This window comes from Aulostomus chinensis, chromosome 1 (assembly GCF_037954235.1).
Source record: "Aulostomus chinensis isolate RoL2024-O1b breed Wild chromosome 1, RoL_Achi_v1.0, whole genome shotgun sequence".
Taxonomy (NCBI): Eukaryota; Metazoa; Chordata; class Actinopteri; order Syngnathiformes; family Aulostomidae; genus Aulostomus; species Aulostomus chinensis.
In genome coordinates this window covers 38,162,881-38,168,903 of record NC_141320.1, presented here as the reverse complement: position 1 = coordinate 38,168,903, position 6,023 = coordinate 38,162,881, and the positions used below count along the sequence as shown (strand labels likewise).

The window sequence follows — 6,023 nt, the reverse complement described above, 5'->3', positions numbered from 1 at the left end:
ATCTCATGGATCACCACAGTCAAGGGGAGACCCAAGCTCCCGGATGGATCTGGCACTCAGGAACTGCTGAGTTTTCCAGTGGACTTTGTTCCATCCATGGTTCAGGAGCAGGACTCCTCCTGGTTAACCTGGTATCTTTCCACCCAACTGTGGGTTCTTGGAGAATTTTTCATGTCATGTCAAGAAATCAGGCTGGTGGGTTTTTCAATGAGAGAAATTCTGGTAACTTAATTAAGTGGCATGTTTGTTGAAGCCGTAATTAACTGATAAATTAAGGAAGGCCTGGCCAGTCTTTGCTCCCAGGTCATACGATGGAGTTAGAAAGTCCTGAATCAATCTGGAGTTCCATGATTTCCTTGTGGTTCATGATCCTTTTGACAATGTAGTCTGGAACAAGAGCAAGATGAACCTCCAAATAGCAACAGGTTGATTGCAGGTGATGTCAAGTGGTATTTAGAGGAACCTCCTCATTGTGTTTTGTTCCATGGTGGAATGGTGAGAACTCTGGATCCAGTGATCCCAGTTCAAGTCTTGGTGGGACCTTCCTGTCTGGAATGTGTCCCATGTAACAAACTGATCAAGAGATGCAATGTGGTTCAAATGTTCTGGTTCATTTCTTACTGCCATGAACTCAGACTGTGTGTTTAATGTTAACAATAAATGCAACAACTAAGGAGCCAGTAGCTCCTGTGGAAAAAAATTCTACTTTGTCAGTGAATTAATTCAGTCTGCATCTAAGTGTCTGTCAGGATGGCCGAGCGGTCTAAGGCGCTGCGTTCAGGTCGCAGTCGCTCCTGGAGGCGTGGGTTCAAATCTCACTTCTGACAAAGGACATTTTCTCCACATTCCTATGCATCCACAGTGGTAAATTCCAAACCCAGTTGAAGCTGCTCTCCACTGATGGGAGTGAGTGGTTGAACTGGCAGCAGAGGAGGCAAAGGAGCTTCCCTGTGATGGTCCAACATTGCCTGGTTTCCTCCAACATGGAGCAGCCACCAAACTCTAACTTCAATGTTGGATCAAAGTCTACTGAAGGAATGTGTTTTCTTTCAAGTCACATTTTGTCCATTAACTTCATAATCAGAGTCGCCATCTCATCACATGACTAAAGTCTGGGTTCTGTAGTGGTGGTAAAATATCCTTCCATGCCCCTCACGAGTTTGCACACAGAAAAGCATATTTTACTGGTTTCAGATCTCTTAGCTTGTTCTCTCTCTTAAACCAGCTGAGGCAGCTTTCATTGTGTGATTCATTTTAAAATATAAACATGGAACAGAACCATTGGAATCAGATGTCAGGACATTTGAAGGAATGTCAATCTCCTGTTGAAATGTTGCAGTGTGCAGCTGAGGCTCTCTGGCAGTGGCACAAGGAGCCACAATGGCAGAACCTGGACCCTCCTGGAGGAGAACCACAGGTGAGGGCCTTCTTGGCTCCAGATTGATGGAAATCAAGTGTCTGAGGCTGTTAGCAGCCATGAAGTTGATCTGGTTGGCACTGGTATTTGTTCTTGCTGCAGCTCAGGAGTGATTCAGGAGAAGAGTTTCAGAACAGCCCAGGTTGGGGACTGGAATTCTAAAATTTCCCCTGGAACCAAACAACCTTGGAGGGTAAAAGCTCCAATCCTAGCCACTCAGATGCAGCAGCAGAAGAAGCTGTCATCCACCCTGACAGTCAGAGCATCAAGTCAAGGAAACATCAAGTCACCAACATCACCATCTTGTAGTTCCAAACCTTCACCTGTCAGATTCAGCTACTTCTTATTGTGGGACTTTAAACTTGAACACAATGGAATTTGGACAAGGAGTTTTCCTTCCAGTCCAAACATCATCGTCCAGCCTCCAACCAGAGGTCCATCAGTTATCATGGAGCCACGGGTGGAGTCTGGATTCTTTTCTAGAATGAGACGGCAGTGACAGTCCTGCAGAGTGACATCACTGACATGACTTCAGTCACGTGACTGGATGACTTCAGTCACCTGACTGGATGACTTCAGTCACGTGACTGGATGACTTCAGTCACGTGACTGGATGACTTCAGTCACGTGACTGGATGACTTCAGTCACATGACTAGATGACAGTGTAGATACCAATGTACAGGTTGGGGAAATCGTCTCTGAGAATCCAGCTTGAAGCCACAGCCTCCTTGTTTTCCAAAAACCCAAACAGCGACCATCAGTCTCCCTCCAATCCTGTACTTGGGTAAACAACAAAAACAGAGTAAAAGTCTCTGGCAACATATTTGTTTCCTGTCGGGTTTCTTCATGTATGTGTGGTGTACCTGCTTTCCCAGAGGACTGCCATCTTTGTTCTGTGGGCTGACATGTTTTAGTGTCAGCACAGGTCATAGCGCTGAGACTGAACTCTCATTCTCCTCCAAGTATTATTTCCACCTCACACAAGTCGACTGAAGGAATGTGTTTGGTTCAAAAACCCATTTGTGTTCATCCTTCAATTCACATTTTGTCCATTAACTTCATCATCAGAGTCTCCATCTCATCACATGACTAAAGTCTGGGTTCTGTGTTGGTGGTAAACATCCTTCCACTCACCCAGGCTCCCCACTGGTCTGCACACAGAAATGCATATTTTACTGGTTTAACCAGTTCCTCAAGTAGTTTAGGAAAAAAGACACTTTGTTAGCTCCTGTAAAGGTCCCTCTTTGGGTCATAACACTTTTTTCCTGACTGCTTGACGTCTCAGTCAGAACAGCTGAGATGAGAACTGAATGTCTGGATTTCTTCCTGACATCATCAGGGTCTGAGGAGCTCATTAAAAAAAGGATTCAGTCAGATGGGAGTTAGAACTTGGAGACCAAAGGAAGAACCTCCAAATTCAGGACCCTGAGATCAAAGTGAACGCTCTGATCTCAGAGGTCTGGGATATTTCACATCCTGATGGCCCTCCAAAATAAGAGCCCTGTGTCACTGTCTAAAAATCATCATTTGTTTGTGAAAAAAATCAGGGTATGTTTGTCAGACTTTGTCAGACCTTTCCCCAAATCATCATTTGTTTGTGGAAATTAGATCCAGAAAACCACTGCAGTCCCTCGTACATGATTAGTGCCATAGTTTGTCTCACACGTTTCATCTTTGATGGTTCCATGGTGGAATGGTGAGCACTCTGGACTCTGAATCCAGTGATCCCAGTTCAAACCTCAGTGGGGCCTCCAGCAGGTCTCTGACAGGTGTTGATAGAGGAGTTGAGGCTGCTGACTACAGTGGAAGACACCATCAACAATGATGTGTAGAAGCTCTCAGCTCCTTCAGTCACATGACTGGGCCATCCTGTCATGTCAGTGATGTCACTTGGCAGGACTGCCATTGCATTATTAATTCTATAACATCTGAGATTAAAATCTATGGAATTACAACCAACAAGCAGCCAAACACCTGATCAGATGCTCCTTCATCAGGCTGAGAAGAATCAATCTAAACTGGGATGAAGAAAATTAACTGAGAGGAGAAACCTCCTGATTGGATGACATGGACCCACCTGATCCATGTCAGCCTTGCTGGAGCAGAAAGAGGTGGATCAGAGGAATCAGTGGATCAAGACTCAGGTGGCAGATGAAGAGTCTCTGTATTCACAATGGAGTCAGAGAAATCTTCCAACGTGAGAGAACGTGACAGACCATTTTACACTGAAGACAGGCTGTGTGTGTGTGTGTGTGTGTGTGTGTGTGTGTGTGTGTGTGTGTGTGTGTGTGTGTGTGTGTGTGTGTGTCCCTACTGACTGGAAACTGAATAATAACCAGACTAACTTTTATCATTGACCAAGTCTGGTTGACTCACTAAATTCATAACTGAAGTGATTATTTAATCAATAAACAGAACATGTGTCTAAAGTCATGATCAAATTCATGTAAAATCTGAGCAACGAGGGTTTGAAAATGTTCCAATGAGCCAAACCAATGTTGACAGTTAAAAGAAGCCAATGTGGGAGGATTCTTTCTGTCTCAGCAGTAAAGACCAATCCCACAGCTCACGTGAAGCATCAGGTCCTCTGTGAGAGGTGGGAATCCAACCAGGGACCTTTAGATCCACACCAATCTTCCCTGACCTCATAGAAACTGGAACCTTTCAACAAATAAATTCAAATTCAACTCAGCAGCAACTCTAGAACAGTTGCTAACTTGCTAATTCCTGTTAGCTCCAGATCAGACAATGCAGGCTCACCTTCACGCTTGGTTGTACGACCGTCACCAGTTGAAGCTTCTCTGGTTCAACAAACTCTGGGGACTCAAGACACAAGTCAGCACCGGTGCAGGTCCAGATCCAGATGTTAGCTGAGGGGGACAATGGCTTAAGGGAGCTCCAGGGAGCTGGTTTGAACTGGTCCCTCATCTCTGTGAGTAGAAACCATCTGAGGTGGAAGATCTGCTTTGACCTCCTGACCTCCCAGTAAAGCCAGTATAGATGTTGAGCTTGGAGGAGTTGATGGCCTCCTTCATCTTCTTGTTGGAGATGTTTGCTAAACTCAGCACCACCACAGATCAGAGGAACGTCCACTTGTCAGCTGGACACTGGAGTTTCTAGTGACCTGCAGGATCTTAGTTGTGGTGGCAGCAGGCCTGTTCCAAGAGCTTTGCTCACATTCCTGATCAGGCTCCATAATGGTTCTGGACCACTGAGTGATAGAAGCTGATCCTGGGGGTGGACTGTCTTTAGGGGGCTGAGGTGTCTGGTGGTCTTGGTGGACCCTCTGCATCTCAAGCTGAGACCACAGAGTCCTGTGTTCTTGAGTCATTGTGTATAGTCTCTGTTGTTGGAGAGCTCAGTGTGGTCCCTGATGGTCTAGTGGCTAGGATTCGGCGCTCTCACCGCCGTGGCCCGGGTTCAATTCCCGGTCAGGGAATGAGTTATTTAGAGGTTGAGGGAGAGGTGATCAGGTGGTCCACATGATGGTGGAGGTGATGAACTGTGAATCCATCATGGCTCCACTCTCACCCCCATTGTAGTGTTCTTGGTTCACTCTGCCATGGCCCCATGTTGAAGGGTGACTGTCTCATTCAGGTTCAACCCTTTGTTAGACTCTATTAAGTCACTGACTCCTGCAAGGACAAACTCTGTAATCCTCCTTAGTAGCTTTGGTTCCTTGCAGCACAGAAAGTCCATTCACTGATGTAGGAACTGGAAAACTTAGAGCTCCGGCCCTCGGTTCCTTGCACCAAAGAAAGGAGGGAAATGCAATCAATGTTGAATTCATTTACATTTCTTATATTTGATCAAAGCTAGAACTTAATAAGCTGCCATTGACCTTGATGACCAACTCCTTCACTGTGTAGTTCAAAGTCCCTGGTTTGATTTGTGTCAGGACTTCAGTAGCTCCAATCCTCTCTAAGGTCCAGTGAGAGTGGAAGAGATTATAAATGAGAGAAGCAGGGCCCTCCCTCAGAACTGAACCAGCTCAGTTGGGAGAGCCTTAGACTGAAGATCTAAAGGTCCCTGGTCCGATCCCAGGTTTCAGCAGAGGAGCAGCATTGACTTTACTTTCCAGTGGAGGAACTGCAGACATGAAGGAAACTAACATCTTGTCCTGTGCATTCTTGTGACATTCAGGACATTTTTGGAGCCTCTTGTTGGATTTTGCCACAGAGAATCAGAGCCAATCAAAAGCATGGTGGACTTTAACATGGAGGACTGAACAAGTCAAGAAAGCATCAGTTTGACCTTCACAGGTGTTTCTGTTCCTGTCTCAATGCTGTAGAAAGAGCCTGAGGAGCTCAGACGGTAGAGCATCAGACTTTTAATGTGAGGGTCCAGGGTTCAAGTCCCTGTTCAGGTGCTGTGGAGGTTCCAGTGTTTGACAACATGGTACTGGATGAAGTTCAGTGTTGAACAAACTGTCATCATCAAAAGTAGAAGTGTTCTTGTCTTGCCACTGTGAGACAGTTGCTAGGAAAGTGACCACTAATAATTTCATGTGGCATGCAATTAACAAAACACCTACATTGATGGTCGAGGGGGGTGGAGCCTATCCCAGCATCTACGGGCCACCCTGGACAGGTCGCCAAAACCATT

The 6,023-nt window shown here is 45.8% G+C and overlaps 1 non-coding gene across 1 annotated transcript; it reads left to right on the top strand.

Moving 5' to 3' along the window:
- Positions 1-4,785: 4,785 nt before the first annotated feature.
- Positions 4,786-4,857, top strand: trnae-cuc (transfer RNA glutamic acid (anticodon CUC)). Its single transcript has one exon. It is a non-coding gene; the product is annotated as a tRNA-Glu (tRNA).
- The last annotated feature ends 1,166 nt before the right edge of the window (positions 4,858-6,023 follow it).